Source organism: Manis pentadactyla, chromosome 5, assembly GCF_030020395.1.
Source record: "Manis pentadactyla isolate mManPen7 chromosome 5, mManPen7.hap1, whole genome shotgun sequence".
Classification (NCBI taxonomy): Eukaryota; Metazoa; Chordata; class Mammalia; order Pholidota; family Manidae; genus Manis; species Manis pentadactyla.
This window is the reverse complement of record NC_080023.1, coordinates 61,786,320-61,809,447: the sequence shown is the minus strand read 5'-3', so window position 1 is coordinate 61,809,447 and position 23,128 is coordinate 61,786,320. Positions and strand designations below refer to the sequence as shown.

The 23,128-nt window shown below is 36.8% G+C and overlaps 1 long non-coding RNA gene across 1 annotated transcript; it reads left to right on the top strand.

Moving 5' to 3' along the window:
• The first annotated feature begins 46 nt into the window (after positions 1-46).
• On the top strand, positions 47-15,175 carry LOC130683797 (uncharacterized). The gene is made up of 3 exons (XR_008997756.1): positions 47-389; positions 13,698-13,786; positions 14,799-15,175. It is a non-coding gene; the product is annotated as an uncharacterized LOC130683797 (long non-coding RNA).
• Positions 15,176-23,128: the final 7,953 nt, after the last annotated feature.

The window sequence follows — 23,128 nt, the reverse complement described above, 5'->3', positions numbered from 1 at the left end:
CTGCAAGAACCCAGCGCCTCACGAAGTGGGTAAGATACAAGCCCCAGCCCCCAACTCCCGGCGGGAGGAGAGGAATCAGAGCAGGGAGGGAGAGGGAGCCCAGGACTGCTGAACACCCAGCCCCAGCCATCCGGACCAGAGCGCAGACACAGTGTGTGCGTGGGGTCCTGGATAGTAGGGAAACAGGGCAGCAAGACCGGTGAGCGGGTGCCTGAGGCTGGCGCAGGAGAACAAAGAAACGCGAGCAGTCATTTTTTTTTCTTTTTTCCTCTTTTTTTTGGCGAGTGCTTTTTGGAAGTCTTAAAGGGACAGGGACCCCAATACTAGGGAAGCAGGGCAGCAAGACTGGTGAGCGGGTGCCTGAGGCCAGCACCTGAGGACAAAGAAAAGTGAGTGTTTTTTGTTTTTTTTAAAATTATTATTTAATTTTGTTGTTGTTGTTGTTGTTGTTTTGGTTTGGCGAGTGCTTTTTGGAAGTCTTAAAGGGGCAGGGCGGGACACTTAGTCCAGAGGTAGGGAATCTGGGGATCTCTGGGCACTCTAATCCCCTGGGCAGCAGGGAGCATGGAGGCCCCTTACGGATCTAAATAGCCTCCTGGCCACACCCCCTCCAATGGGGCTCCACCATTTTGGAGCAGCAGCCCGAGCCAGGCCACGCCCACAGCAATAGCTGAGATTAACTCCATAGCAGCCGGGCAGGAAGCAGAAGCACTGTCTGCGCACAGCTGCCCAGCACAAGCCACTAGAGTTCGCTGTTCTCCCAGGAGAGGAAGGCCACAAACCAACAAGAAGGAAAGCTCTTCCAGCCGTCACTCGTCCCAGCTCTGCTAACTATTCCTATCACCATGAAAAGGCAAAGCTACAGGCAGACAAAGATTCCAGAGTCAACACCTAAGAAGGAGACAGACCCAACCAGTCTTCCTGAAAAATAATTCAAAATAAAAATCATGAACATGCTGACGGAGATGCAGAGAAAAATGCAAGAGCAATGGTATGAAGTCTGGAGGGAGATCACAGATGCCAGGAAGGAGATTACAGAAGTGAAACAAACCCTGGAAGGATTTATAATCAGAATGGATAAGATGCAAGAGGCCGTTGAAGGAATAGAAACCAGAGAACAGGAACTCATAGAAGCTGACATAGAGAGAGATAAAAGGATCTCCAGGAACGAAACAATACTAAGAGAACTGTGTGACCAATCCAAAAGGAAACCAGAAGAAGAAGAGAGAGGAAAAGGGATAGAAAGTGTCTTTGAAGAAATAATTGCTGAAAACTTCCCCAAACTGGGGGAGGAAATAATCGAACAGACCATGGAAATACACAGAACCCCCAACAGAAAGGATCCAAGGAGGACAACACCAAGACACATAATAATTAAAATGGCAAGGATCAAGGACAAGAAAGAGTTTTAAAGGCAGCTAGAGAGAAAAAGGACACTTATAAAGGAAAACCCATCAGGCTATCATCAGACTTCTCGACAGAAACCCTATAGGCCAGAAGAGAATGGAATGATGTATTTAATACAATGAAACAGAAGGGCCTTGAACCAAGGATACTGTATCCAGCACGACTATCATTTAAATATGATGGCGGGATTAAACAATTCCAAGACAAGCAAAAGCTGAGGGAATTTGCTTCCCACAAACCACCTCTACAGGGCATCTTACAGGGACTGCTCTAGATGGGAGCACTCCTAAAAAGAGCACAGAACAAAACACCCAACATATGAAGAAAGGAGGAGGAGGAATAAGAAGGGAGAGAATAAAAGAATCTCCAGACAGTGTATATAACAGCTCAATAAGCGAGCTAAGATAGGCAGTAGGAAACTAAAGAGGCTAACCTTGAACCTTTGGTAACCACGAATTTAAAGCCTGCAATGGCAATAAGTACATATCTCTCAATAGTCACCCTAAATGTAAATGGACTTAATGCACCAATCAAAAGACACAGAGTAATAGAATGGATAAAAAAGCAAGACTCATCTATATGCTGCTTACAAGAAACTCACCTCAAACCCAAAGACATGCACAGACTAAAAGTCAAGGGATGGAAAAACATATTTCAGGCAAACAACTGCGAGAAGAAAGCAGGGGTTGCAGTACTAATATCAGACAAAATAGACTTCAAAACAAAGAAAGTAACAAGAGATAAAGAAGGACACTACATAATGATAAAGGGCTCAGTCCAACAAGAGGATACAACCATTCTAAATATATATGCACCCAACACAGGAGCACCAGCATATGTGAAACAAATACTAACAGAACTAAAGGGGGAAATAGACTGCAATGCATTAATTTTAGGAGACTTCAACACACCACTCACCCCAAAGGATAGAACCACTGAGCAGAAAATAAGTAAGGACACAGAGGCACTGAACAACACAGTAGAACGGATGGACCTAATACACATCTATAGAACTCTACATCCAAAAGCAACAGGATATACATTCTTCTCAAGTGCACATGTAACATTCTCCAGAATAGACCACATACTAGCCCACAAAAAGAGCCTCAGTAAATCCCAAAATACTGAAATTCTACCAACCAATTTCTCAGACCACAAAGGTATAAAACTAGAAATAAATTCTACAAAGAAAACAAAAAGGCTCACAAACATACGGAGGCTGCACAACATGCTTCTAAATAATCAATGGATCAATGAACAAATCAAAATAGAAATCAAGGAATATATAGAAACAAATGACAACAACAACACAAAGCCCCAACTTCTGTGGGACGCAGCGAAAGCAGTTTAAGAGGAAAGTATATAGCGATCCAGGCACACTTGAAGAAGGAAGAACAACCCCAAATGAATAGTCTAACATCACAATTATCAAAACTGGAAAAAGAAGAACAAATGAGGCCTAAAGTCAGCAGAAGGAGGGACATAATAAAGATCAGAGAAGAAATAAACAAAATTGAGAAGAATAAAACAATAGCAAAAATCAACGAAACCAAGAGCTGGTTCTTTGAGAAAATAAACAAAATAGATAAGCCTCTAGCCAGACTTATTAAGAGAAAAAGAGAATCAACACAAATCAACAGAATCAGAAATGAGAACGGAAAAATCACGACAGACTCCACAGAACTACAAAGAATTATTAAAGACTACTATGAAAACCTATATGCCAACAAGCTGGAAAACCTAGAAGAAATGGACAACTTCCTAGAAAAATACAACCTTCCAAGACTGACCAAGGAAGAAACACAAAAGTTAAACAAACCAATTACGAGCAAATAAATTGAAATGGTAATCAAAAAACTACCCAAGAACAAAACACCCGGGCCAGACAGATTTACCTCGGAATTTTATCAGACACACAGAGAAGACATAATACCCATTCTCCTTAAAGTTTTCCAAAAAATAGAAGAGGAGGGAATACTCCCAAACTCATTCTATGAAGCCAACATCACCCTAATACCAAAACCAGGCAAAGACCCCGCCAAAAAAGAAAATTACAGACCAATATCACTGATGAATGTAGATGCAAAAATACTTAATAAAATATTATCAAAAAGAATACAAAAGTATATCAAAAGGATCATACACCATGACCAAGTGGGATTCATCCCAGGGATGCAAGGATGGTACAACATTCGAAAATCCATCAACATCATCCACCACATCAACAAAAAGAAAGACAAAAACCACATGATCATCTCCATAGATGCTGAAAAAGCATTTGACAAAATTCAACATCCATTCATGATAAAAACTGTCAGCAAAATGGGAATAGAGGGCAAGTACCTCAACATAATAAAGGCCATATATCATAAACCCACAGCCAACATTATACTGAACAGTGAGAAGCTGAAAGCTCTTCCTTTGAGATAGGGAACTAGACAGGGATGCCCACTCTCCCCACTGTTATTTAACATAGTACTGGAGGTCCTAGCCATGGCAATCAGACAAAACAAAGAAATACAAGGAATCCAGATTGGTAAAGAAGAAGTCAAACTGTCCCTATTTGCAGATGATATGATATTGTACATAAAAAACCCTAAAGACTCCACTCCAAAACTACTAGAACTGAAATCGGAATACAGCAAAGTTGAAGGATACAAAATTAATACACAGAAATCTGTAGCTTTCCTATACACTAACAATGAACCAATAGAAAGAGAAATCAGGAAAACAATTCCATTCACAATAGCATCAAAAAGAATAAAATACCTAGCAATAAACCTAACCAAGGAAGTGAAAGACCTATACCCTGAAAACTACAAGTCACTCTTAAGAGAAATTAAAGGGGACACTAACAAATGGAAGCTTATCCCATGCTCATGGCTAGAAAGAATTTATATTGTCAAAATGGTCATCCTGCCCAAAGCAATATACAGATTTGATGCAATCCCTATGAAACTACCAGCAACATTCTTCAATGAACTGGAACAAATAATTCAAAAATTCATATGGAAACACAAAAGACCCCGAATAGCCAAAGCAATCCTGAGAAAGAAGAATAAAGTAGGGGGGATCTCACTCCCCAACTTCAAGCTCTACTATAAAGCCATAGTAATCAAGACAATTTGGTACTGGCACAAGAGCAGAGCCACAGACCAATGGAACAGACTAGAGAATCCAGACATTAACCCAGACATATATGGTCAATTAATATTTGATAAAGGAGCCATGGACATACAATGGCAAAATGACAGTCTCTTCAACAGATGGTACTGGCAAAACTGGACAGCTACATGTAGGAGAATGAAACTGGACCATTGTCTAACCCCATACACAAAAGTAAATTCAAAATGGATCAAAGACCTGAATGTAAGTCATGAAACCATAAAACTCTGAGAAAAAAACATAGGCAAAAACCTTTTAGACATAAACATGCGTGACCTCTTCTTGAACATATCTCCCCGGGCAAGGAAAACAACAGCAAAAATGAACAAGTGGTACTATATTAAGCTGAAAATCTTCTGTACAGCAAAAGACACCATCAATAGAACAAAAAGGTACCCTACAGTATGGGAGAATATATTTGAAAATGACAGATCCAATAAAGGCTTACTGTCCAAAATATATAAAGAGCTCACCCACCTCAACAAACAAAAAACAAACAATCCACTTAAAAAATGGGCAGAGTAACTGAACAGACAGTTCTCCAAAAAAGAAATACAAATGGCCAACAGACACATGAAAAGATGTTCCACATCGCTAATTATCAGAGAAATGCAAATTAAAACTACAATGAGATATCACCTCACACCAGTAAGGATGGCTACCATCCAAAAGACAAACAACAAGAAATGTTGGCGAAGCTGTGAAGAAAGGGGAACCCTCCTACACTGCTGGTGGGAATGTAAGTTAGTTCAACCATTGTGGAAAGCAGTATGGAGGTTCCTCAAAATGCTCATAAACTTACCATTTGACCCAGGAATTCCACTCCTAGGAATTTACCCTAAGAACGCAGCACTCAAGTTTGCAAAAGACAGATGCACCCCTATGTTTATCGCAGCACTATTTACAATAGCCAAGAATTGGAAGCAACCTAAGTGTCCATCAGTAGATGAATGGATAAAGAAGATGTGGTACATATACACAATGGAATATTATTCAGCCATAAGAAGAAAACAAATCCTGCCATTTGCAGCAACATGGATGGAGCTAGAAGACATTATGCTCAGTGAAATAAGCCAAGCGGAGAAAGAGAAATACCAAATGATTTCACTCATCTGTGGAGTATAAGAACAAAGGAAAAACTGAAGGAAGAAAACAGCAGCAGAATCACAGAACCCAAGAATGGACTGACAGGTACCAAAGGGAAAGGGACTGGGGAGGATGGGTGGGTAAGGAAGGATAAGGGAGGGGGAGATGAAGGAGGGTATTAAGATTAGCATGCACAAAGGGGAGGTGGGAGAAAGAGGAGGGCTGTACAACACAGAGAAGACAAGTAGTGATTCTACAGCATTTTGCTAGGCTGATGGACAGTGACTCTGAAGGGATTTATAGGGGTGACCTGGTATAGGGGAGAGCCTAGTAAACATAATATTCTTCACGTAATTGTAGATTAATGATAACAAAAAAAAAAAAAAAGAAAGGGGGATTACTCCCTGATAGGATAAAACTAACTGTAAATCAACAATTAATGCATGCTTTAATTTTGATCATTTAAAGGGTGTCAGTTGATCAGCTATGGAAGTACATTTTTCTGATAATGTTCCTTTCTCTTAAAAAAAAAGAAAAAAAGCAGTTCCTGTGTGGTGACCTCCAATAAGTTCTTCACAATGGTAGAAAGGGCATATCAAAGTGTGGGCAAAGGGTCTGTTTGTGTTTATACAGAGGATCAAAGCCCAATTTGGCTACCCAGAAAACGAAATAAGATACAATATGAAGAAGTTCCAACATCAACATACTCTGGAAGAATCATTCCAGAAGATGATCATCAAAAACTGTCAACAAAGATCCTGGCGCTATTGCAGTTGTAGCTGCATTCATCCCACTGGTTCCTGGAATTGCCATTGGAATGAAGAAGGAGATATCTAAGCTGGTCTGTGCAAACAGTAAAATAACAAATTTGACTGGATCTATACTGTTGGAACTCAACCAAGAATTAGGAGAAGTGCAAATTGTAGCACTCCAAAATCTTACAACTACAGTCTATTTACTGTTAAAAGAACATATGGGATGTGAACAGTTCCCAGGAATGTGTTTTTTCAAGTTGTCTGATTTTTCTCAAACTATTCAAATTCAGTTAGACAATATCCATCATATCATAGATAAGTTTTCACAAATGCTTAGGGTGCCTAACTGGTTTTCTTGGTTTCACTGGAAATGGCTGGTAATTGTAGGTATGCTTTGGTTAGGTAACTGTATTACTATTATGTTAATGTGTGTGCACAATTTAATTAGTAGTTTAAAACCTATACATGCTTAAGTTACTCTACAAGAAGATATGTCAAAGAAATAACCAATCTTCCCATGTTTTCTTCCGCCTGCTACTTCTATAGCTTTTCTTCTTCCTTCCTAATTACAACCCTTAAATAGAATTTGTGCCTCATATCGAATGTACCGAGTATCATAATTCTTCCAGGTGGTAAAGATACCTCAAGACAAATGCTGGGCATAAAACTCACAGGGCATAAATCTGCAAAGAAGTAAAAAGCTAACCTTTTCAAACAATATGGCTTCTCTCTCACTTACCAACTTTACATTTCCCCGTATGGCCCCAGAAGATGACTGGTTAGCCAGAAATGGGTAAAATTCCTCAAGGGAGGAGCAACCTAAGACAGGCACAGTCGCAGGGGGGCCATCAGGTGAGAAATTGGGGATTAACAGAGGTGAGGCTTAGAACCTCACCCCCCCTGTTTTGAGAGAAATCTTCTGCATCCGTGGATGTTTTGTTGCCCTTGTCTAGCTTGGATTAATACTTAGCCTATAGGCACACACCTGATCACGTACATTTGCTTTCTTACAGCACTAAACTATGTTTTCTACCTTTATCTTGCATCTACCTACCACTTCAGCATTTTATTAAAAAACAAAAGTAATAATAATAATAATAATAATAATAATAATAATAATAATAATAAGGGAGAAATGTGGGATTCACATATAAATCAAGTATAAAAATCAAACGAATATTCATATCTGACCTGATTGTTTATAGTTCATAATGCGTGATCAAAACCGAAAGTTTCTGTGATGACTGCCCTTGTACTGTTCACCATGTAAGAACTTATTCACTATGTAAGAATTTGGTCACCATGTAAGAACTTGTTCGTTGTGCTTCAGAAGATCGGAGACTGATGAGAATTAGGCTTGGGGTGGATTAATGATTGTGCATTGAGTCACCTGTACAGAATTTTATTGTTGTTAACTGTTAACAACCATTTGATCAATAAATATGAAAGATGCCCTCTCAAAAAAAAAAAACTGGAAAAGAAATGTATTTTCTATTTGACACTTTTCTCTAAGACAGTCTACTCTATCCATATTAAAGACTTGCTATTTCATGTAGTGATCTTTTTCTATATTTTCTTTTAACTCTTCAGTGTAATTATGTTTCTGCTATTTCTATATCAACAGCAGTCATATTCATTTTCACATTAAGAAAACTGGCAAAACTTTTAATCTCCTGGGCTCGTCATAAGTAGTTACAAACTTTGAATATGTATAATTATACTTTCCCTTTACTTCTTCAAACAGACTTCTCACCTATGCTTGATGCTAGGCAACTGTTCTGTAATTTAATTCTTTATCCACATTATTTAATAGCATTGCATTTCATAGAAAGCACCCTGTATATTGCCTTCTTATCTAGGTGTATGCTTTTTCCTACTGTTACTCCTTAAATAATGTTGCAGAGCTCTAGAAACAAGGGAACTAATACATTGAAGATAACAAATTACAGAGGTGATTACCTAATGATACTGAGAAAAAGGTTTATTGACTGCTATTGCTTTGCCTTATCTCTTGTCAACAATGTCTGTAGCAACATAATCAAAACAAACACAAATTCCTGTTGTGTGAAGATTAATCAGTCACAAATTGTACATTTAGGAATTACAGAGTCTTAGTAAATTCCTAAACTTAAAGTTAATACGAATTTTTAAAGGGTGCAGAATTTTTCACGTGTTCTTTTTTGTTGTTGTTATCATTAATCTACAATTACATGAAGAACGTTATGTTTACTAGGGTCCCCCCTTCACCAAGTCCCCCCCCACAAACCCCATTACAGTCACTGTCCATCAGCTTACTAAGATGTTGTACAATCACTAGTTGTCTTCTCTGTGTTGCACAGCCCTCCCCTTGCCCCCTCCCAATTTATACATGCTAATCGTAATACCCCCTTTCTTTTTCCCCACCCTTATCCCTCCCTTCCCACCCATTCTCCCCAGTCCCTTTCCCTTTGGTAACTCTTAGTCCATTCTTGGGTTCTGTGATTCTGCTGTTGTTTTGTTTCTTCAGTTTTTCTTTGTTCTTATACTCCACAGATGAGTGAAATCATTTGGTATTTCTCTTTCTCCGTCTGGCTTATTTCACTAAGCATAAAACCCTCTAGCTCCGTCCATGTTGTTGCAAATGGTAGGATTTGTTTTCTTCTTCTGGCTGAATAATATTCCATTGTGTATATGTACCACATCTTCTTTATCCATTCATCTACTGATGGACACTTAGGTTGCTTCCATTTATTGGCTATTGTAAATAGTGCTGTGATAAACATAGGGGTGCATCTGTCTTTTTCAAACTGGGCTGCTGCATTCTTAGGGTAAATTCCTAAAAGTGGAATTCCTGGGTCAAATGGTATTTTTATTTTGAGCTTTTTGAGGAACTTCCATACTGCTTTCCGTAGTGGTTGAACTAATTTACATTCCCACCAGCAGTGTAGGAGGGGTTCCCCTTTCTCCACAACCTCACCAACTTTTGTTTTTGTTTGTCTTTTGGATGGTAGCAATCCTTACTGGTGTGAGGTGATATCTCATTGTGGTTTTAATTTGCATTTCTCTGATAACTAGTGATGTTTTCACCTGTTCTTTGTTCAAAACCACAGGGTTGACATAACCAAATTCAGTTTCTTGCAACAGAAGAAAGGCTTTGGCTGCCTTTGTACTTGTTCAACATTTTTATTTGTTGTTCTGGACTAATCTTTTTATATTGTACTGGTTTTGCATTTTTTCTTTCAATTTACTTGTTCAATTTCCAGTTTTTAAAATACAATAAAGGAGAAAATAGATATATGAAAACACACCATTAACATCAAAATAACAGAGTTTATGTGTGGAAAATCTGAATGGAAAGAGAAACAACAGCAGACTGAAAGCAAGTCTTTTGGCAGAAGCTGTGATTTGCTCTTTTTGATATTCATCAGTAGATTGAACTGCATTTTATTTCTGTACACAACTCACATATTTCACATTTGTAACAGTCTAGCATGTGTCTTTTGGAACAATCCTAAAATAGATACTGAAAGTAAGGTATTGCATAATCTGTGTCCACTCCTCCACCCCTACACACTTATACATTATGTTCTTATAACTATACATTTTTTCCTCTCAGCACTGTTTTAGCTTCGTCCCACAAATTCTGATATATTGTATTTTTCATTATCATTCAGTCCAAGCATTTTCTTATTTTCCTTGTAATTTCTTCTTTAACCTATGAATTATTTAGAGACATATTGTCTAATAGTTTTGGGGATTTCTCCTAGATAGTTTGTTAGTATTGATTTGTAATTTACATATAGTCAGAGAATATGCTTTGCATGATTTTTATTCTTTTAAAGTCACTAAAATGTGTTTTTTTTGTGAATAAACCTTGTTCCCTTGAAAATAATGTATATTCTTTAACTGTTAGATATACTATTCCATAAATATGAAGTCCGATTAAGGTGGTTGATGATATTGTTCAGATCTTATTTGTCTTTAGTGATTTTTTTAATTTAGTTTTGTAAGTTCCAGAAAAAGTGCTATCAAATGCTTTTACTATGATTGTGGAAGTGTCTATTTTTTTCTTATATCTGCTTATTTTTTGCGTCATGTATTTTAAATCTTTATTATTAGGTACATAAACACTTATAATTATTTTGTATTCTTGATACATTTCCCTTTTATCATTATGAAATGTCTTGTTATCTCTTGTAGTGCTCTGTGCCTTGAAGTCTATTTTATGTGAGATTAAAATAGCCACTCCAGTCTACTTATGCTAATTTGTTTCCATGGTATACTTTTTACTTTCATTTGCTTTCAACCTACCTGGTTGTTATATTTAAAGTGTTTCTTTGGCCAATAGCACATAAATTGGGTCTTTGCTTTGTATTGATTCTGTCAACTCCAATTCTTTTAATTGGAATGTATACTAATTTTCTATTGCTGCTAACAAATTACTGCCAATTTAAGACAATATCCAGTTATTACCTCACATTTTCCGTGTGTCAGAAGCCTGGGCACAGCTACTTCTCTTCATAAGTGTCTCATGCACCAAAATAAGATGTCAGCAGGGCTAAGTCTCTTTCTAAAGGCTGTAGGGAATAATCTGTTTCATTTAGGGAAGAATCAGGTTCACTCAGGTTGCTGGCAGAATGTAGTTCCATGTGGTTGTGGGACTGAGATCCCTCTTTCCTTGATGGCTGATACCCAGTGGTGGTTCTCAGAGGCCACCCACATTCCTTGGCTCATGGCCTAATTCCACTTTTAAAGCCAGCAACAGTGTTCTAATCCTTCTTACTCTTTCACTCTGACTGACTCCTCTTCTTCCTCATCTCTCTGACTTATTCTGTTTTGAGGGCACATGTGATTACATTGGGTCCACAGGAAAATTTCTTTATCTTAGGGTCAGCTGATTAGTAGCCTTATTTTTGAGTGCAAAGTCCCTTTACAACAGTAGCTAAATTAATTTGACTAACTGGGGATAGGAATATTAAGGAGATACCTTTAGAATTCTGCTTACTACTGAATATTTAGGTTATTACCATTTAATATGATTATTAATATTTTTGGATCTGACTGTCTTTTTACTGTTATTTTTGTTTGTTCATCTGTTTTCCCTTTCCAGTATTCTTTTGCATTTTGACTTTTTAATATTGGTTTTTGGGAATATCTCTTAATATTTTTTTAAATTATTGCTCTAGGGGTTACAATATACATAAATAATCTTTCAGTCTATGTAAATATTGTACCACTTATAAATGTAGAAACCTTGTAAACATATTTCCCAACTTAATGTTAGAGTTACATATGTATTTTATTTATATACATTGAAAACCCCACTACAATATGTCATACTTTTTGCTTTTAACAGTCATAAATATTTTAAATAATCTGTGAGAAAAAATGTGTTTTCTATATTTACCTAGTTACTTATAGTTTCTGTTGCTCTTCTTTCTTAAAGATTACAGTTTTATTTTCTGGTTATCATTTCTCTTAGTTAGAAAAACTTCCTTTAGCATTTCTTGCAGAGCAGGTCTGATGATGACAAATTCTGAGAATGACTTTGTTTTTCCTTCAATCCTGGAATGTATTTTCACTGGATATAAAATTTGAGTTGGTAGTTTTCTTTAATTTTATTTCTCGCAGGACTATGAAAATATTATTCTCTGTCTTCTGATCTCTATGATTTCTGGTTCTTAGGCATTTGAATTGCTCTTCCTCTCTATGTAATGCTTCATTTTCCCCTAGCTGCTTTCACGGTTTAATTTTTATCTTTTGTATTTATTAGCTTAAATATCATGTGTCTAGGCATAGTTTTCTTTGAGTGTATCCTGGTTGGGGTTTGCTGAGCTTCTTGAATCTGTAAACTTATTTCTTTTACCACATTTGGAAATTTTTGGCATTATTTCTTCAAGCACTTTCCTTCCTCATATTCGCTTTCTCTTCTCCTTCCAGTGACACATATGTTAGACCTTTCAGTATTTTCTCACAGGTTCCTGAGACTCTTCACTTTCTTTAACCTCTTTTCTCTCTATTCTTCAGACTGGATAATTTCTATTGATCTATCTTCAAGTTATTTGACTCTTTATTTTGTCATTTCCATTCTGCTCTTAAGCCCATTTAGTGAAGTTTTTATATTTCAGATACTGTTATTTCTTAGACCTAAAATGTCCACACAGTTCTTTTTTAGAGCTTCTAGTTTTCTACTAAGAATTTATGTCCCTTCATGCACTTCAAGAATGTTATCTTTTATCTCATGTAACCTATTTATAATGGCTGCTTTAAAGTGTGTATATGTATATAAATAATTAGTATAAGAAGTTCCAACATCTTGGCTAACTCAGGATTAATATCTTTTGGTTGCCTTTTCTCTTAAAAAAAGATATCACATTCTTAGATCTTTCTGTGTCCAGTACATTTAGATTGTATCTTGGACATTTCAAATGTTATGTTGTGTACCTCTGAGTCCTATTATAATCCTCTGGAGATTGTTGAAATTTTTGTTTTAGCAGGTAGTCACCCAAAGTTTTGTTCACACTGTAAATTCTGCTTTACCTTCTGTGAGAGTTTGAATTTCAGCTCTCTAATACCCTAGTTTGCACCCTGTCATGTGCCTGTAGTTTGGGGTTAACTGGAGACTTGGGCATGTGATTCAAACCTCAGCTCAGTTCTTTAAGCCTTTGCTGTGTGTGTTTGGCACTCTACCATGCATGCCCACGTTGGGAATTGGACTGAGACTTCTGTAGGTTTATACACGGAATTAGAAGATCCACTTCTCCAGTTCTCTTCCTGGTAGAATTTCCCCCAATACTTTTTGGCCTTCAGGGACTCCTTTTCCTGTTTTCTATGTCTTTGTAAGATGGATTTCTTTTGGAAATTTACTCTCTTGCACTTCCTCACTACTGTGAGACTAGAGCTACCCTTTAGGCAAAGCCACAGGAGTGAAAAGCAAACAAAATTAGAAACCTACTCCCATGTGAAGGGTCACATCTCCAAGTTTTGACTCCCTTCTTTCATCCTCAGTTGTTTTCTATATTTTTCCCAAAGGGTTTTGTTTCATTTGTTTTTCTGGTAATAAGTAGGAGAAATGGATTGTAGTGGGTCTACACTGCCCTAGCACATCAGATGTATCTTTTAACACGTGTCACAAAGGTGTCAAAGAATAACCTCCCTTTATTTCATCCTCTTCTGTGCAAGCAACTTGATCTGTGAATAATTAATTCTAAGCATCTGATACTTGAACAACAAGAATTGGAATTTTTGGGAAGTGGGACTTTTACAATGAATGAGAACCTATAATGCTTGATTATTAATTTACAGGTATCAAGCTCTGCCCTGTCAGATGATTCGGAGGGTGATTTGCCTCAAGTGGAACACTAGCACTGAGAGTCATTTTGGTTCTGAACTGGGTAGGTCTGATTTCTCATTGGAAACTAGTTAAAGATGTGTAACCTTTCATGGGAAGTATTTTGTAGCTTGCTGAAGACCGAATTCTGCAGTTGCCTAGTGATTGATTACATGAGAACTCCTGATAAAGAAGTTACACTACTTAGAAAAACAAAAGTAGCATTTGTGTCTAGAATGAAATCCCTTTTCATCAAGTTCACATCTCTTTCTCTTAAATTAATCTTGTATTTTACTGAGTGCAGATAGGTGAATTTAGGGTGACAGGTGCTCTGGAAGGAAATACGCTTGTCTTCCTTATCAGTCATTTGCCCTTCAGGTTTGGTAGCAAGAAAGATAAAATGATTGCTTGGTAATCTTTTTCTCAATAAAGAGGGATCAGCACTTTACCAAATGATTGCTTTCCTTTTAAATATAGCTTTCTAGTACCAAAGAAACAAAACCAAACATCAGACCTTTTTGAGTGATAATTTGCTATGTGACCTCAGACAAGTCATTCAATGTTTAAAACCTCATTAACTCTATAAAATGTGATGGTGCTAAAATCCTACATTCTTATAACTGTGTTGTTGGAATTAATATGTTAACCTCCACAAAGCATTTTGAACATCTGTGACATCAAATGTGAATTTACTGTGAAGTGAGCAAATCTTACGTTTTAAGCCTTCATTTGTACAGGTCCCTTCCAGGGCCCTTGGAGAAGGCTTTTCAGTGCATTCATCATACACGCTGTATAAACTGCAGGCTCTATAAAACTTGTGCCTGTTTTGTCAAACTTAGCCATTATTTACATAAAAGCAGATGTGTGCTACACATGATAGTTTAGGTTAGTTATTATCCTAAAGATCGTCTTTAAAATCTTGCTTTTGATACATATGGGCCAAGGTTTTCTTAGACTATGTAATACCTGTACTGATATTATCAATATAAACAATGTGCGAAAGTGAGATAGAAATCAATTTCTAGAAAGATTTTATATAAAGTATTTGGTGGCATATGTTCCCCTTGTGTTCTTAGATGCTGCTCTAACACTTGAGATGATATCCTCTTGCGAAAAAAGTGCAAATATCCGAGGAGAGATTCGTGGTTTTGATCATTTACTTCTGAGCTACCTACATTTCTTGCAGAAGAAGGAAAGACAAACTTTTAAATGTTTCAATGGAAGATGCAATGTGCCCCTCTGATGCTATTTCAAGATATAGCCAATGAAAGAATAGTGATATGGTTCTTGTTGTATGAATGTGTATTTACTATTAGTAGATTGTGTATTTAAAGTTCCCCAGATTAGAAGTGAGTAAAAAAAAAAAAAAGGAGGAAGAGAGAAACATTATAAAAGGCCATGTTATTTTTGTATGTTCAACTTTGTATGTTATGTGAATAAATGTGTACGTTTATTTAAGAGTGATTTTGGTGGACATAGGTCACAAAAACTAGGATGAGTAAGAGGAAATGTTTCCTTTACTCCAATTGAATGGATAAAGAAGATGTGGTACATATACACAATGGAATATTATTCAGCTATAAGAAGAAAACAAATCCTACCATTTGCAACAACATGAATGGAGCTAGAGGGTATTATGCTCAGTGAAATAAGCCAGGTGGAGAAAGACAAGTACCAAATGATTTCACTCATCTGTGGAGTATAAGAACAAAGAAAAAACTGAAGAAACAACACAGCAACAGACTCACAGAACAGACTAACAGTTACCAAAGGGAAAGGGACTGGGGAGGGTGGGTGGGAAGGGAGGGATAAGAGGACTGAGAAGCATTATGATTAGCACACATAACGTAGGGTGGAGCACAGGGAAGGCAGTATAGCACAGAGAAGACAAGTTGTGACTCTATAGCATCTTACTATGCTGATGGACAGTGACTGTAATGGGGTATGTTGTGGGTACTTGATATTGGGGGGAATCTAGTAACCACAATGTTGCTCATGTGATTATATATTAATGATACCAAAATAAAAAATATATATATATAAGAAAAAAAACAGAGGAGTTAGCAACAGGAGGGCTATGTTTAGGTGTACCTGTGCCAGCTGAGAGCCTCAGGGGACAGAAGGAGATGACTTGAGGGTACAAAGAAAAAGAGGGTTAGAAAGGGGACTAGATCTTGGGAAAACTACACTGGGAAAGCTGTGTTAAAAGTGCCCCCAAACCAGAGAAGGACAGCCACATGCCAGGCCTGGCTGTCCCTGCTGCCCACCAGAGAACAGGACCTTGACTTTGGGGAGGATGCCACTCCTACATGAGCTTTTAAAGTATTTAAGTTTGAGGTTTTGCCATGTACTTGAGATTAGACGAACTGTTCTAGGTTTGAAATTCTTACTTTGGTTAACTGAGGTGTTTTGTGATTGAAAATTCTGAACAACAAAAAAAAATGGAATGATTTCTAAAGGAATTTTGTATGTTAAGTTATGCCTTATACGCACATCTTGTCTTTGTGTTTGTGGTCGGTAGTAATAACAGCAAGAGTTTCTGCTTACTTTCATAGTCATTGTAACAGGAGAACCAAACGACCTTTTGTGGTTACTATAAAATACTATAATGTTTGGTAGCGAACAGAATCCGCTTACTCTTGCTCAGGTTAGAGTTACTGTTACCCATCTACTGTATCATTAGTTTGAATGTTCTTCGTGCATTCTAAATGATCCAATGGTAGAGCAGAAACTATCAGCCAAATTAATTCGGGTAGTAAGAGCAAAACTGGCACAGAGAGTGGGCCTTTACAAGATGTGGTCAGGTTGTAAAAATTCAGGGAAAACCCATTATGATAACACTTGTTTCTAAGATGCAGCTATTGAATTGATAAAGAAAGACCAGTCAGTGGCTTTTTACCATGTCCTGCTTCCCCTGAAATTTTACTTAAAAAAATTTTAATCCCCAATACTTTTTGCTCTTGAGATTTTTCTGTCTTCTGGGTTCTTTATTCTTTTTATATTTAAAAATATGCTGATACAATAGTTCAGTTCTTAACTAGGGATTTGAGCATGTTACAATTACTGCCATTGGAATTTAAAAAGTATTAATTATGCATGTACAGGGAAATGGTCAGGGATGCTGTTGTGAAATTGAAACTGTAAAAGCAGGTGGTTAAAAGTAATTGTATGTTGCTCTATAAGAACTAGTCCTGTTGCATCATGTACATAATTCCTAATCATTTTTCTTCCTCTTTACAGCACGTTTGAATTCTAAACTAAAAAAAAAAATACAAAACACATACATGTAAAATTAATCTTGAGTTTATCCATGCCTTGAAGATAAGTTAAAAATAAAATCCTAGTTCCTACATCCCACACTACAACCTTATAATGATTCATGCATTGGTTATAAGAGTCACGGGGCATCTAGACGGGTTGAGCTGGGACTGACATTCAGTGATACTTGGGAGAGGCTAGTTGTTAATTGGAAGGAGGAGGGAAAGTTTGGTTGGAGGTTTGGGTCTCAAAGAGAGAAATGGAGGATGCCAGATGTCAAGTACTTCCACAACCACCACGTGGGTTGAAGTTGAGCCCAGGGAGTCCATGGTGAGCACCAGAAGCTTATAAAAATGTCTTTACAAGAAACTTGAGGAACCTCTGAACATAGCAGAACCCCTAGGGTTCAAATAGATTAAGCACTCCTTAACACTGGGGCCTTAGAAATGGGAAAAGAAAACTGTTTATTGCATGGACAAAAAGAAAAGATGCGGTTAAAACTTACAACAGTGTTATTAGCACTTTGCCCCTGTGAAGGATATGGCTTACGTGAGTAGGGCTTTACCGCCATCTCCTGGATCACAGCTTGGCAGCACGGGATGGTCCTGGACAACAGGTCAGAGGAAAGGGCGTCATCTGAGTGAAATGGGTGTAAGGCCATCATCAGCAACTCCCAAACTCAGAACTTTCATAACTCTCCTTAAATAATTCCTGTTCATCTAAGCAGAACTGACTTCTCCTTCATGTCTCTACTCTAGAGGGGTGAAATGCTTATCTCTCATTAACTTATTTCCTCCCAAAACCCAGCAAAGGAGGGGGACCTGACTACCTTGCTCTAAAAAAGGCAAATGTAATGAAAAATACATTCTTCTGGCTCATTTGTACTTCCCAGTACAATATAACTTTTGATTATGACATAGTTTGACTCAAACTATATCACCTGCATCTGGTGTTTGCCTTTGTTTTCATGTGGTAAGAAATATATCTATAAAGGAAAATCTCTAATAGTCAAGCTAAAATCCATTTTACTTTCTTTTTTAAAGAACTTTCATATTCTTTATTCACAGAAGGAACCCAAAACACCAATAAATATGTGAAAAAAAATATATGTAAATATGAGCAACCTTAGTAATAATCAAGAAAATGTAAACTAAAGATAATTTTCACCCAACAGATTGATCAAAAAGGAAAGTATTAGTAGTATCAAGTATGGTCCAGGTGTGGGGAAATATTTTCTTTAACACTGTTGGTGAGAATGTATATTAGTAGAGCATTTTTAGAGGACAATTTGGCAGAATTAATCAAAATATCAAATGAAGCTTATCTTATCAAAAAGAATAGAATACCTAGGAATAAACCTAACCAAGGAAGTGAAAGTACCTGTACTCTGAAAACTGTTAAGACATTCATGAGAAGAATTAAAGAAGACACAAATAAATGGAAATCTAACCCATGCTCATGGATAGAAATCCTACCCAAAGCAATTTACAGAATCAATGCAATCCTTATCAAAATACCAATGGCATTTTTCAATGAACTAGAACAAATAATTCTAAAGTTCATATGGAACCATAAAAGACCCAAAATAGCCAAAGCAATCCTGAGAAAGATCCAAGCTGGGGGCACTATACTCCCTGACTTCAAGCTATGCTACAAAGCTACAGTAATCAAAGTAGTATGGTACTGGCACAAGACCAGACCCATAAATCAATGGAACAGAATAGAGAGCCCAGATATAAACCCATACATATATCCTCAATTAATATAGGATAAAGGAGCCATGAATATACAATGAGGAAAAGACAACCTCTAAATAACTGGTGTTGAGAAAACTGGACAGTTACATGCAAGAGAATGAAACTGGATTGATTACTGCTTAACTCCATACACAAAAATGAACTCAAAATGGATCAAAGACCTGAATGTAAATCATGAAACCATAAAAACTCTTAGAAGAAAACATAGGCAAAAATCTCTTTAATATAAGCATGAGCAATTTTTTTCCTGGACACACCTCCTTGGGCAAAGGAAACAAAATAAAAAGCGAACAAGTGGGACTACATCAAACTAAAAAGCTTCTGTACAGCAAAGGACACTATCAGAACAAAAAGGCAACCTATAGTATGGAAGAATATATTTGAAAATGATTCATCGATAAGGAGTTAACATCCAAAATATATAAAGAACTCATATGCTTCAATACCCAAAAAACAAATAACTCAAAAAATGGGTGGAGGATGTGAACAGACATTTCTCCAAGGAAGAAATACAGATGACCAACAGGCACATGAAAAGATGCTGTGCATTGCTAATCATCAGGGAAATGCAAATCAAAACCACAATGAGAAGTCACCTCACACAAGTTAGAACAGCCACTATCCAAAAGACAAGAAATAACAAATGTTGGTGAGGATGTGGAGAAAAGGGAACCCTCCTACACTGTTGCTTGGAATGTAAATTACACCTGCTATGGAAACCAGTATGGAGGTTCCTCAAAAAAACTAAAAATAGAAATACCATTTGATCCAATAATTTCACTCTTAGGAATTTACCAAAGAAAACAAAATCCCTGATTTGAAATCCCTATGTATATCACTGCATTACTTACAATACCCAAGTTATGGAAACAACTAAATGTCCATCAATAGGAGAATGGATAAAGAAGAGGTGGCATATATACACAATGGAGTATTATTCAGTCATAAAAAAATCTTGCCATTTGCAATAACATGGGTGGATCTAGAGGGTATTATGCTCAGTGAAATAAACCAGGCAGAGGAAGACGAATATCATAAGATTTTATTTATTTGTACAATATAAAAACAAAACAAAATGAACAAAATATCAGTAGACTCACAGAAACTGAGAAGTGACTGGTAGTTACATGGGGTGAGAGACAGACAGGTAGTATACATGTAAACAAAAGGAGTGATGATCCAAGGAAGAGCACTAAACATAGATTGAAGAGGAAAGTAACCAATTGAAACAGTGTTGTCATAGGGTGGAAGGATAGTTTTAAATTCTGGCAGCAATATTAATGGAGCTCACTTTCCAGATCTAGAGGCATGGAGATAAATTGACTAAAAAACTATTCTCTTGACCAATAGGAGATCTTACCCTGGTCCAAGGACAGAAAACTATGCTGAATTGAGGTATTTTGGTTTTATTTCCCCACTTTTTTATTTTAATTCATGTTAACCAACAACACATTTTCCAAAATTTTTCTAGAACCTTCCTCCTGTCTACAGAAGATGATTCTTCATGTCAAAGTAGGACAAGAAGGGATTAAATAAGGCTATGCAATAGGGGGAAATAAATTTCACTGAAAGCAAAGGAAAATGACATTTTATAGATGGGTTTTTGTTTTTCTAAAGAAAATTTCTCAGATATCCACATCAAATAATCACAAAAATCTTTAAACCCAAAGCTCTAAATCATGTTACTTACAAGTTATGACAAGTCATGTCAAGATTTGTACTAAGCTACTTCTCAGGACATATTAAGAAACACATAAGCTGTACTTTAATTATATTTTCAAGTTATTTCATATATGAAGATATGAAGAGAAAAAAATACTTTAAAAAGCTATGTGAGAACATAGTTTTTCATTCACATAGAGCATTGTTTAAGGGCCCATTTCTAATGTAAAAACACTTAGCACGAAACAATAAAGAAAATCCATTTAGTCTAGTTCTCTAGGACTAGCCTTAGAGTCTTAGGAGCAGTGATACTGACATTTCTAATTCCCTGCCAGTGGTTCAGTTACATAGAAGAGGGCTTAGAAAACAAGTCAAAAACATTTTTCAGCCTGACTCACAATTTAGTGCAGATCCAGCCTTATATTGTAACACAGTTAAGATAAAGGATGCAATAATGAGAGAGTCACATAAGAAAACACACAGTTAAGATAAAGGATGCAATAATGAGAGAGTCACATAAGAAAACACATCTTCTATGTCCCTATTTCAATAGGAAGTAAGCTATTCCATCGAAGCAAGGGATTCTCAACCAGGAGAACCAGGTTCTGAGCCTAAGTCTGTCACAACTTTTACCAAATAATCTTTAAAAAGCATGGTACTTTATGACCAGGCTGCATGTATCACTGGCTTTACAAGAAAATTTACTTACCACCCCCATATCCAAAGTTTCCAAAAAAGAATTAACAGATTATTTCAAACTTATTTGTTAAATACCATACAGTATTGTATACATTACCTGTATTTTCTTAATCAAATAAATGCAAATAAAACCATCTAATGAACTCAGTAAGATATAATATTTATTAATTTTAAAACATACATACACACAATAAGCCCATTTCCCCTCACTGGGACATATACATAGTTCCTATTAGTATGTGGCTTCATCATTACAAGTTTCCTTGTAAGAGAGATAAAGTAACCTTAAACTGAAAAAAAGTATTGTTTTGGTTCAGCATTTATAGCCCCAATTTGCAAGATCTTTTTCAAGTAGCTCTGCCAATGTTCTAACCAGATATGATTCTCAAGCCTCAACTTGGACTTATGGTAAATAATGTTTACTTCCTTAATTCCAAAATTCGCAAAGTGTCTTAATAGCCAAAAGGCACTAAAAGCAAATACAGAAATGAGAAGGTAGATGATCCTAATTCTTCAGACATTGAAATGATATTTTCACACTGATCTTCAAATAAAAATAACATTGAAATAAGCTGGAGAGCCACTTAGTTTTTAAGTATTACCAGCTTTTCATGCTGTAGTCTGTTGGCAATGATTTTCAAGGTAAAATTGAAATAATAATATTTTAATGTGAAGCCTATTAATGCCTAATTTTGGCACTAATTTTGTTCAGCATGTTAGCCATACAAATCTAGTCAAACACCTGGTCAGAGATTAAAGACAGAGTTTCAAAATCAAGACCAAATTTTAATTTAACCACTTAACAGACTTCTACATTGGAACCCCGTAATTTGCCTTTCCCTGAATGTCCTACTCTTTTGAGGTCCAAGTGTCTAAGGTTAGAATTTCAATATTAATCTCCTCAAAGTAGTAGAGAGAAGTAGTAATTAAATTTTTGATCTAAGTTCTAGTCAATGCATTTTGGAAAAAACAACACACTGTTAACCCGTTAAGGCAAAAACAACAACAACAACAACACACACACGCACAAATTCTGGCCTCCTTAACAACCAATCACTAAAATAAATGCAGCAGAGCATGACTGGAAGCCCAGAAACCAAAAACCCTGGAGCCAAATTCATTTAGCTATCCCACCTAAAAGTTGTGAACCAGTGCATTAGAAAAGATGTGTGGACTGTAAGTAAATGATTTTTTTCTTTTTTTTCTTTTATTCATTTTATTATCATTAATCTACAATTACATGAAGAACATTATGGTTACCAGATTCCCCACTTCACCAAGTCCCCCCCCAAACCCCATTACAGTCACTGTCCATCAGCATAGTAAGATCCTGTAGACTCACTACTTCTCTGTGTTGCACATCCCTCCCTATGCCCCCCTCACATTATACATGCTAATCATAATGCCCCCCTTTCTTTTCCCCTGCCCTTATCCCTCCATTCCTACCCCTCCTGCCCAGTCCCTTTCCCTTTGGTAACCGTTAGTTCATTCTTGGGTTCTGTGATTCTGCTGCTGTTTTGTTTCTTCAATTATTCTCTGTTCTTATATTCCACATATGAGTGAAATCATTTGGTACTTGTCTTTCTCTGCCTGGCTTATTTCACTGAGCATAGTACCCTCTAGCTCCATCCATGTTATTGCAAATGGTAGGATCTGTTTTTTCTTATGGCTGAGTAATATTCCACAGTATATGTACCACATCTTCTTTATCCATTCATCTACTGATGGACATTTAGGTTGCTTCCATTTCTTGGTTATTGTAAATAGTGCTGCGATAAACATAGGGGTGCACCTGTCTTTTTCAAACTGGAGTGCTGCATTCTTAGGGTAAATTCCTAGAAGTGGAATTCCTGGGTCAAATGGTATTTCTATTTTGAGCTTTTTGAGTAACCGCCATACAGCTTTCCAGAATGGATGAACTAATTTGCATTCCCACCAGCAGTGTAGGAGGGTTCCCCTTTCTCTGCAACCTCGCCAACATTTGTTGTTGTTTGTCTTTTGGATGGTGGCCATCCTTACTGGTGTGTGGT